We start from the raw sequence: 12,097 nt of genomic DNA, 5'->3' as shown, positions 1-12,097 counted from the left end.
TAAAAGGCCGAGAAATGATGAAAAGTGTTGCTTTAAAACCTCCCTATAGGCTAGGCACAGTGGCTTATGCATTTAATCCCAGCACCAGCCCTTGGGAGGATGATACAGGCAGATCACCTGAGGTCAGGAGTTCAAGACCAGCTTGGCCAACATGGTGAAACCTCATCTCTACTAAAAATACAAAAATTAGCTGGGTATGGTGGCAGGCACCTGTAACCCCAGATACTTGGGAGGCTGAGGCAGGAAAATTGCCTGAACCTGGGATGGGGGGGTGTTGCAGGAAGTCAGGGACTCTGAATGGAGGGACTGGCTGAAGTCATGGCAGAAGAACATAAATTGTGAAGATTTCATGGACATTTATTAGTTCCTCAAATTAATACTTTTATAATTTCTTACATCTGTCTTTACTGCAATCTCTGAACATAAATTGTGATTTCATGGACATTTATCACTTCCCCAATCAATACTCCTGTGATTTCCTATGCCTGTCTTTACTTTAATCTCTTAATCCTGTCATCTTCATAAGCTGAGGATGTATGTCACCTCAGGACCCTGTGATGATTGCGTTAACTGCACAAATTGTTTAAACAATATGAAATCTGGGCACCTTGAGAAAAGAACAGGATAACAGCGATGTTCAGGGAACAAGGGAGATATACATTAGGTCTGGCTGCCTGAGAGCCGGGTGGAACAGAGCCATATTTCTCTTCTTTCAAAAGCAAATAGGAGAAATATCACTGAACTCTTTTTCTCAGCAAGGAACAGCCCTGAGAAAGAGAATGCATTCCTAGGGGGAGGTCTCTGAAATGGCCGCTCTGTGAACGTCTGTCTTTTATGGTCGAAGATAAGGGATGAAATAAGCCCCGGTCTCCTGTAGCACTCCCAGGCTTATTAGGATGAGGAAATTCCCACCTAATAAATTTTGGTCAGACCCGGTTGTCTGCTCTCAAACCCTGTCTCCTGATAAGATGTTATCAATGACAATGCGTGCCCAAAACTTCATTAACAATTTTAATTTCACCCCAGTCCTGTTATCTCACCCTGCCTCCATTTGCCTTGTGATATTTTATTACCTTGTGAAGCATGTGATCTCTGTGACCCACACCCTGTTCATACAGTCCCTCCCCTTTTTAAAATCACTAATAAAAACTTGCTGCTTTTGCAGCTTGGGGGGCATCATGGAACCTGCTGACATGTGATGTCTCCCCTGGATGCCGAGCTTTAAAATTTCTCTCTTTTGTACTCTTTCCCTTTATTTCTCAGACTGGCTGACACTTAGGGAAAATAGAAAAGGACCCACATTGAATTATCAGGGGTGGGTTCCCCTGAGGTTGCAGTGAGCTGAGGTCACACCTCTGCACTCCAGCCTGGGCGACAGAGCGAGACTCTCCCTCAAAAAAAAAAAAAAAAAAAGGCCTGACTCTGTGGCTCATCCCTGTAATCCAAGCAATTTGGGAGGCTGAGGTGGGTGGATGATGAGGTCAGGATGAGGTCAGGAGATGGAGACCATCCTGGCTAACACAGTGAAACCCCTTGTCTACCAAAAATACAAAAAATTAGCCAGGCGTGGTGGCATGAGCCTGTAATACCAGCTACTTGGGAGGCTGAGGCAGGAGAATCACTTGAACCCAGGAGGTGGAGGCTGCAGTGAGTCAAGATTGCACCACTGCACTCCAGCCTGGGTGACAGAGGGAGACTCTGTCTCAAAAAAAAAAAAAAAAAAAAGAATAACATAAAAACCTCCCTATAAAGAAATTCAGGCCCAGATGGTGATAGTAGTGAATTTTACCAAACATTTAAGGGAGAAGTAATAACAATACTTCACAAAATCTTCCAAAAAACTGAAGAGGAGGAAATACTTCCCAACTCAATCTATGAAGTCAGCATTACCCTGATACCAAAATTATCCTTGTACCCTGGCCAGACAAGGATATTAGAAGAAAACAAAACTACAGACCAATATTCCTCATGAACATAGGGCAAGAATTCTATGCAAAAGCTTAGCAAATGAAATCCTAAATATAATAGAAAGGTAATACATCATAATTAAGTGGTATTTATCCTAGAAATGCAAGATTGATTTAAGAATAAAAAAATCAATGTAATTTACCACATAAACAAACTAAAAAATTATATGATCACCGTAATCAACACAGAAAAAACATTTGGCAAAATCTAACATCCATTATTGATAAAAACTGAGGCTAATTAGGAACAGAGGGAACTTCCTCAAGCTGATAAAGGACAATTCCAGAAGTCCTTCAGCTAGCATCACACTTGATTGTGGAAGACTGAATACTTTCCCCTTCCCATCAGGAACACATTAGGGATGCCTGCCCTCACCACCTCTATCCAGCACTGTATTGGAGGTTGTAGACTGTGCAATCAGCCAAGAAACAGAAATAAAGGACATTCAGTTTGGAAAGAAAGACATAAATGGTCGTTATTCACAGATGACATGATTGTCTGTGTAGAAACTTCAGTGGAATGTACAAGAAGTTAATAAGTGTGTTTATCAAGGTTTCAGGACAAATTAATGTACAAAAATTGTTTAATGAGAGCTTTGTAACTTAATTCAAAATTAAAATGTAATGCATATATTATTGGTTGGATTAACCATCCCAAAATGTATACATATTGCAAAGTATCATATTGTATACTATGAATAGATAAAATTTGTATTTGTCAAGTAAAAAATAAAGAAATTAAAATAAAAAAATTAACAACATTTACAAGAGCATGAAAAATGTAAAGTACTTAGGAACAAATATGACAAAAAATGTAAAAGGCTTGTACATGGAAAACTGTAAAACATTGCTATGATAAATTAAAGAAGCCATAAATAAATGGGGAGATATATGTTGTTCATGAGTGAGAAGACTCAATATTGTTAAGAGGTTATACTCTTAAAACACAGATTCAATATAGATTCACTACAATCCCAATCAAAATCCCAGCAGGCTATTTATTTGTGTCTAGATCCATTCCATCAAAGACCTGGCACCCACAACAATCTGTCAACCCATTTGGGAAATAAGAGTCATCCCTGGTGTGCCTGAAAAGGGCCGTCAGCTCCACAGGTTGCCAGAAACAAAAGTCTTAACTGGCTCTGAGTGTTGGACATCAGATTACCCTGGTTTCAGCATAACGTACAGTCAAGTTCAGCTGAAACTCAAGATGTCCACAACCGCTGCTTTATGTTGGCTTTGGGACCTGGCAACCACCATTCTACTTTCTGTCTGTATGAATTTGACTGTTCTAGGTATCCATGTAATTGCAATCTTGTAGTATTTGTCTTTTTGTGACTGGTTTATTTCACCGAATGCAATGTCCTGAAGATTCATCCATGTTGTTGCATGTATCAAATTTCCTTCCTTTTAAAAGCTGAATAATATTTCATTGTATGGATATACCACATTTTGCTTATCCATTCATCTGTCAATGAACACTTAACATGGCTTCCACCTTTTATTTATTCTGAATAATACTGCTATGAACATGTCTCTTTATGTGTTTTTTGCTATTGCTTTGGGTATATATCTGAAAGTGGCAATGCTGGATCATATGTTAATTCTGTGTATGGTTTTTTGAGGAGACATCAAACTGTTTTCCACAGCAGCTGCACCATTTTACATTCCCACCAACAATGCATGGGGGTTTCAATTTCTCCACATCCTTGCCAATGCGTTATTTTCTGTTTGTTTTATTTTTGGATAAGAGTCATTCCAACATGTGTGAAGTAGTATCCCACCGTGGTTTACATTTGCATTCTCTGATGACTAATGATGTCAAGGGTCTTTCCATGTGCTTTTTGTATATCTTCTTTGGAGAAATGTCTTCTCAAGTCCTTCGCCAATATTTAAATCAAGTTGTTTAAGTTATTTTAAGGATCAAATAAAATAGTGAATTTAGTACGCTGACTGGATCATAATAAACACTCCACAAAATGTTAAAAAATCAAGTTTTTTTTTGTTGTTGTTGTCATTGAGTTGAATGATTTTTTTAATTGAAGTATATCTGCACAGATAAGCCACAAATCCCAAGAAAACAGATTGATGAATTATCACAAAGTGAACACATCTAGGACACCAGCCCTTAGATCAAGAAATAAAACATTACCAGAGCTCCCATGCAAACACTAAGATAATCACTATGCTGACTTATAACACTATAGGTTTGTTTTGCTTGTTTTGGAGCTTCACGGAAATGAAATAGTGTAGCACACATTCATTTGCATCAGGTTTCTTTCACTCAACATTATGTTGGTGAGATTCATCAACTGTGCATAGCAGTTATTAATCTATTTTCATTACCATAAAAATTCCATGATATAATATATATTTGTCCATTCTTCCGTGATTAACATTGGGCTACTATGAAGAGTGCCTCTATCAGGGTGCATTTCTTTTGAGTTTTCATATCGAAGTAGGATTTCAGGATCATAGGGGTACTCACATTTAGCAGTATTCCCAAATAATTTTCCAAAGTAGTTGTGCTATTTCACATTTCCACCAGCAGTGTATAAATGTTTCAGTTACTTCACATTCTCAGCAACACTTGGTATTAACAGTCTTCTTAATTTTAGCCATGCTGGCCAGTGTGTATTGGCTTCTCATTGTGGATCACATTTGTCTGATGGTTTATGAGGTTGGGCATTTTTATAAGCTTTCTGGCCATTTGGATGTTCATTTGTCTTTCCTTACTTCCTTTTTCTTTTCTTTTTTTAAAAAATGAAGTTCCTATTCCTTTCTCTTGTTCATTTTTCTGTTGGATAATTTATTTTATTTGTAGAAATTCTTCATGCTCTCTGGACATGAGTCCTTTGCCTGTTATATTGTGACAAATATATTTCCCATTTGTGACTTATCTTTTCCCTCTCTTATTTAATTTCTTGAGGGATTCTTAATTTTACTACCATCCAATGTATTGATCTTCTCCCTTTGGGGTAGTTTTTCTTTTCTACTGAAGAAATCATTCCTGCCTTCTGAGGAACTTTTAAATCTACATATGGCTACTAAACCCCACTGCTTTGATATATATTTTATGCTAGAAAATGAACTAGGCACGTTCATGATGTTATTGTCTACTTTGTGGGAAAATATCATCATCATCACTTTCCCAGGCCAGGACATGATATGTGTCCAGGATAATTCCATAGCTCCCAAACATCTGGAACTCTTCCTGCATTGGGGAGGGTGGGCCTGATGCCACAATGGGGTCAGGTGGGTGCTAATTCCCAACTCCACAGGTGCAGGGCTTGGAAAACAGAGGAGAGCAAGGTCAGAGCTGTGGTCCTGCAATGGACTGAGGATTTGGAAGAATCTGTTTGTATTGCCATGAGGGTCCAGGGGCTGCAGGAGATGGGAGAGGAGCAATCAGAAGATAGATCCTGTGTGAGGAAGAGCAGAGCACAAGGGATGGGGCCCCAAGAAAAGGGCAAGAAGGGAGGGACCTCTTGCTTAGCAGCTCAGTATTACAGGCATCTAGAGGTGAGGGCACATCCACTGGCTCCAAATGTACTATCTCTGACATTTGTTATTTTGGTGCAAGGACTGGGAGAAAGTTCTGCACTGTACAGAGCCTGCCCAGGAAGGGTAGAGGATACCACAAAGCTTGTGGATGAGCAGTCAGGGCTGTCCTGTGGGCAGGGGCTCCAGGGCATGTGAGCCACACTGGAGCTGTGGATAGGGCCAGGCCTCCCAGCAGGGGCCCACACCAGTCTTTCTCTCTCACTCTTTATGAATCAAGAATGTTGAACATACAATGAAAAGCCCAACTTACAAAAAGAAAGTATTTGCCTGATGAGGTTAGAACTGGTATTATAAGTAGTTTGCCGATCTATATATTGTGACAGAAAGCAGATCAGTGGTTGTTTGGGGTGGAGCATGGCAGGAGAGGCAGGAAGAAGGGATCACAAAGGAGCATAAGAAAACCTATGGGGGATGGACATGCTCGCTGTCTTGATAACGGTGATGGTTTCACGGGTGCACAAGTCCTTCTATTATATGTCAGTCACCCCTCAGTGAGGCTGTTATGCATCCTCCCGACACACACACACACACACACGTAGTTGCAAAGAAATGGTTTAAGATACACTTGAGTTCCAAAAGTACACGCTCTCCAAGCCTGCCCATTTGGCTCTTCCAAGCATTCCAGTTACGAGGGAGCGAGACCAACATTTGGCCTGACTCCAGCTGCAACATGGCTGCTGACACTACTTCAGGTTCAAAGTTCTGGGACTCCATGAAGCCCCAACTTGAGGAGAGAGGCTGCCAGATGTACAGAGAAGGAAAGACTACCAACCACACATCTGTCTTGCCCTGGACTACTACACACAGGAAGTCACTGGAGCTTCTGACTTGAACTTCAAAATCTGTGCGCCCAAGACAAGAGATGTCCCTCCCAACCCCTCTCCCCCCATTCATGGGAAAAGTGGCAATTGAGAGTGGAGGAGAGGATTAAAATACTAAGGGAATGAAATACATCTGAGGGTCCTCAGTTCATTGCTGAGAATGGCTGTTGGAATGATAACCACGCACCTTAGAGAACAAGAATTGTGGATAATTTTCCTTCCTGCAAACAGTATGTTTCTCTACTAGTTTCTTACTGCAGGAGGCTTTAAAGCTCCATAGAATATCTTCAGTAATAAGGAACAAAATGAAAAATAAAAAACAATGGTAATTGTCACAGCTAACAGATTGCTATTAGCAAAGATTTTCAGCAAGGTGTAAAAATCAGCAGGCTATATTTTTCCCTAAATGATCCCTGCAGTCTATGAAGAGGTGCCTCCAAGGTAGCTAAGACACTGACCTGCCATCACAGGACATTCCCGCCCTGGTCCGGGAGGCCTCAGCTGACCCCGTCCACTTCAGCTCCTCTGTGAAGTGATTGACTCTGGTGCTGATCACTTATTCCCTCTGGTAATTGACAGCTGTTGCCAGGCAGCTGACCAAGGACATTGCTGAGGACCAGACAGGGACAAACGGGCTCCCATCCTGGTACCATTAGCCCAGGGCTCTCACCATCTGAGCACCAGCTCCAGAGAAAAAGGAGAAAGAGTTGGTAATGTTACCGGGAGGTGTGGGGTCTTCAGTTCTTGTCTTCTTGGAGGAAAGAATTCAGCCAAGAAGTAAGCAGTGACTGTGAAGCAGCTGCAGAGTTTATTTAAAGAGAGAGTACACTCTAAAAGCCAAGTCAGAGAGGGCTGCTTGGAAAAAGACAGCATTGATCGGCACTGGGGAAGCTCCCTTATGAGGGTCTTATATGATTATTCATGAAAGGGGTTGTGAAGGGGTGTTACTAGCAAACATGTTTTGGGTGGTCTCCTGGGTGCACATGCTCTATGGTGATACATGCTAGTACATATATCACACGTCTTAGTAATGTCTGAAATCTCCACCCAGGAGCATGTTTTTTTACCATTATAATGAGCAAACGTTACCTTCAGGGCAAGCCAAGTTGAAGTGTGCATGCTTGCTATTAGGGAAAGTCCCTACTGAAGTTATCTCCTGTCAGGGTCAGATAAGTCCCAGTTAGGACCAGAGAAGCCAAACCTCAAGTCCAGATATGGACGTGGGTGACTGAGGGTCTGAGGAGTGAATTGTTTGCTTCACAGTAAAATCTAAAACATTTATGCAGTACGTGAGTCGATGCATCTTCAACACAGGAGTGTCCAGCCTGGCAAACCAGGGTCCACCCTAGGAAAAGATCCAATGACATCACAATCTTTAAATAGGAATGAGAGGAACAAGGCTGGTGGACATCTCTCTGAGGGCATTAGTTTCCAAATATTTGAGCAAGGCCTCCTTTACAAATCTGGGTGATGGTTATCAAGATAAGGACAAGATGTATCCAGCAACAGGTGTATTTTATAAAAATTAGTTATGTAAACATGCTTATAAAAATTAAAATGCCACAGCAATGTATTTGAAAAGTAAACATTTCTCATTATTACACCTACTAGAGATAACTAGCGATGGCTAAACAAAAAGTTCAGTGCGTGTTCTGTGTACACTGACTGCCTGAACCTTCCAAGTCTATTTGGCTTCTGATTTGGATAGGGAGAGTCAAGCACCAAGCTTGACTCAGAAGGTAGAGCACTATCCAAATGAATGTAGCTCCAGTATGAATAGCAAGAGTTTATATAGAAAGGGACTCACCTAAAAAGTTATCTGATTTTATTGAATTATTGAGCTTTGTAGTAAAAGGTTGGATAACAAGGTATAGCTGTAATAACACACACGATGAGAATACAAACTGCTTCTAGTATTCATAAATGAGTAAGTATCTGAGACAGGTCTCAATCAATTTAGAAGTTTGTTTTGCCAAGATTAAGGACAAGTTGGAAGGAAAAAACACAGAATCATACAAACAATCTGTGGTCTTTGCCTTTCTCCAAAGATGATGCTGAGGCTTCAAAATTTAAAGGGGAAGAGTGTGCTGGAGGGGAAAGAGGAAGGGTATGGTCACATTACTGAATCCACACATTCCAAAAGAAAAGGATAAGGAAGGGGAATAGTCAATTTTGTATTCATCTTATGCTCAGAAAATCAGCACTTCACATAAGGTAAGATGAGGACAGAGCACCTACCTGTGGGGATATTTAACCTTCTATCTGGAGCTGTGTGCTTAGGAGCAAAAGGAAAGTCAGTTTCTCACATGACTCGGCTTTCAGCTTAACTTTCTCCTTTTGGCAGAGTGAATTGGGGTCCCAAGTTTCTATTTTCCTTTCACACATTTGAAACTAGACTTAATTTTGCTTAGAAATGTGACGTTTATTTATACTTCTAAACAAAATTAAGGCTAGTTATCAATTGCCCGTTTTCAGAGAATGAGAAAGCCCAAGAGCTCATGACTCCTTCCCATTTCCTTGCGTTATGGATACCAGGACCCTGGGTTCTGCAGAGCCTGGGGACAGTGGATGAGAGAATGCTGTTTCTGAGCATGATATGGTTGCTGTCAGATCCCTGCTCCTAAACTTACTAGGGAGTGACTGGTCAACAAAAAGAGTCAAACTCTAAAATATTTGAAGAGATTTATTCTGAGCCAAATATAAGTGACCAATGGGCCATGACACAGCCCTCAGGAGACCCTGAGAACATGTGCACAAGATGGTCAGAGCACAGCCTAGTTTTACACATTTTAGGGAGACATGAGACATCAGTCAATACATGTAAGGTATATATTGTTTCAGTCTGGAAAGGCAGGACAACTCGAAGTGGGGACTTCCAGGTTATAGGTAGATTTTAAAATTTTCTGATTGGCAATTGGTTGAGTTATTATCAGCAGAAAGGAATGTCTGGGTTAAGGTAAGGGGTTGGAGAAACCTAGATATTATCAGGAAGATAAAGCCTCCAGGTAGCAGGCTTCAGAGAAAATAGATGTTAAATATTTCTGATCAGACTCTTAGGTCTGATGGTGATGTCTTAAGGTCTGTGTTGATGTTAATGCTGGAGAAATATAATGAGGCATGTCCAATGCTCTCTTCCATCATGGCCTGAACAAGATTTTCAGTTTCACTCTGCAATCCCTATGGCTAAGAGGAGGGGTACATTCAGATGGTTGAAGGGCTTAGAATTTTATTTTTGGTTTACATTCTTCCCTTTATGGCCAATATTTGCCAGCGTCAGCATCAATGGCTATTAATTTTTTTTCCCCTAGCACTGCTTGGGTGGCATATCTGCCTGCCCTGTGTCCATCCTGTCCTTCAGTGAGACTCCCTGTGGTGGAGGGAGTTGAAGTCAAAATACTTATAGACAAGTAAGTGTTCTAGGAAAGATAGGAATGGACTCAGACGGGCATTAATTATCCCTTAAAAGATTTAAAGTAAAGAGCCAAAAACAAAATGCCAATGGCGAGTTTACAAAAATTGACTTTTCTTTTACTTCTATGCATTGAGCTACTATAATCTTGGTTTTAATTACAGACTTATGGTGATTAACTATACAAAACATATACATTTTTCTAAAATATAATTTTATATATCTAAATATATATATCTGCAAAACTTATAACTGGGAGTATTATGCCCAGGAGGCTTGGTCATGAGGTATCTTTATCCTTTTAATAATTATTTTCTTTTAATTCCAGGAAGCAGGACATTTTTCATGGTTGGGGTGGATAAAAAGGTGCCACATAATAGCTGAGAAAGCAAAGTTCTTTGTTTTACAAGCTGTTTAGGCACCTGTGTACCCTCCTTGATTTGGAGTGTCTGAGCTAACTGTATCCCTCAAAACCAGCCCTTACAATCTCATGCACCCATCTCTTCTGCAACAGTCTCTGGGCCTAGAGGGAGGGTCCTTGCATAGTCTTAGCAGTAGGACATTTGCAATGAAAAACACATCGGGTCCAGTGCGATGCCAAATAACGGAGATTTGAATCTCTAATCTTCAGAATGCCATGATTCTGGTTTCCTTTGAAGTGAAACAAGGAGAGATAAATAACATTAATATTTTGACCATCAGAAGAGTACCATCAGAAGAAAAATGATAATCTTGTACTCATTAGAAGATTATTATAACTATGAAAACTTTCAGGATTCTCAGGATCATCTTGGCTATACGGGGTCTTCTTTGGTTCTGTATGAAATTTAAAGTAGATTTTTCTAATTCTGTGAAGAATGTCAGTGGTAGTTTGATGGGAATAGCACTGAATCTATAAATTACTTTGGGCAATATGGCCATTTTTATAGTATTGATTTTTCCTATCCATGGGGATGGAATGTTTTTCCATTTGTTTATGTCCTCCTATTTCCTTGAGCAGTGGTTTGTAGTTCTCCTTGAAGAGGTCTTTCACATCCCTTGTTAGCTGTATTTCTAGGTATTTTATTCAATTTTTTAGCAATTGTGAATGGGAGTTCATTCATTCTTTGTCTCTCTGCTTGTCTATTGTTGGTGTAAAGGAATGCTTGTGATTTTTGGACATTGATTTTATATCATGAGACTTTGCTGAAGTTGCTTATCAGTTTAAGGGGTTTTGGGGCTGAGATTATGGAGTTTTCTAAATATAACAGCATATCACCTGCAATCAGAGGCAACATTACTTCCTCTCTTCCTATATGAATACCCTTTATTTCTTCCTCTTGCCTGATTGCCCTTGCCAGAACTTCCAATACTATGTTGAATAGAAGTGGTGAGAGAGAGCTTCCTTGTCTTGTACCAGTTTTCAAAGGCAATGCTTCCAGCTTTTGCCCATTGACTGTGATATTGGCTGTAGGGTTGTCATAAATAGCTCTTATTATTTTGAGATATGTTCCATCAATACCTAGTTTATTGAGAGTTTTTAACATGAAGTGGTGTTGAATTTTATCAAAGGCCTTTTCTGCACCTATTGAGATAATCCCGTGGTTTTTGTCTTTGGTTCTGTTTATGTTGATGGATTATGTTTATTTATTTGTGCATGGTGGAACAGTCTTGCATGCCAGGGATGAAGCTGACTTGATTGTGGTGGATAAGTGTTTTGATGTGCTGCTGAATTCGGTTTGCTAGTATTTTATTGAGGATTTGTGCATCGACGTTCATCGGGGATATTGGCCTGAAGTGTGTGTGTGTGTGTGTGTGTGTGTCTTCCTGATTTTGGTATCAGGATGATGCTGGCTTCATAAAATGAGTTAGGGGGAAGTCACTCCTTTTCAATTGTTTGGAATAGCAAAAAGAACAAAGTTGGAGGCATCATACTACTTCAAACTATACTGCAAGGCTACACTAACCAACACAGCATGGTACTGGTACCAAAACAGACATATAGACTAATGAAACAGAACAGAGACCTCAGAAATAACACCACACATCTACATCTATATGATCTTCAACAAACCTGACAAAAAGAAGCAATGAAGAAAGAATCTCCTATTCAACAAATAGTGCTGGGAAAATTCACTAGCCATATGCAGAAAATTGAAACTGGAACCCTTCCTTAAACCTTAAACTTAAGACTTTAAACCTTAAACATAAGACTTAAATGTCAAGTGCCAAACCATAAAAACCCTAGAAGAAAACCTAGGCAGTACCATTCAGGACACAGGCATGAGCAAAGACTTCATGACAAAAATGCCAAAAGCAACTGCAACAGAAGCCAAGATTGACAAATGAGATCTAAG

Source organism: Pan paniscus, chromosome 18, assembly GCF_029289425.2.
Source record: "Pan paniscus chromosome 18, NHGRI_mPanPan1-v2.0_pri, whole genome shotgun sequence".
Classification (NCBI taxonomy): Eukaryota; Metazoa; Chordata; class Mammalia; order Primates; family Hominidae; genus Pan; species Pan paniscus.
This window is presented reverse-complemented; position numbering follows the sequence as displayed.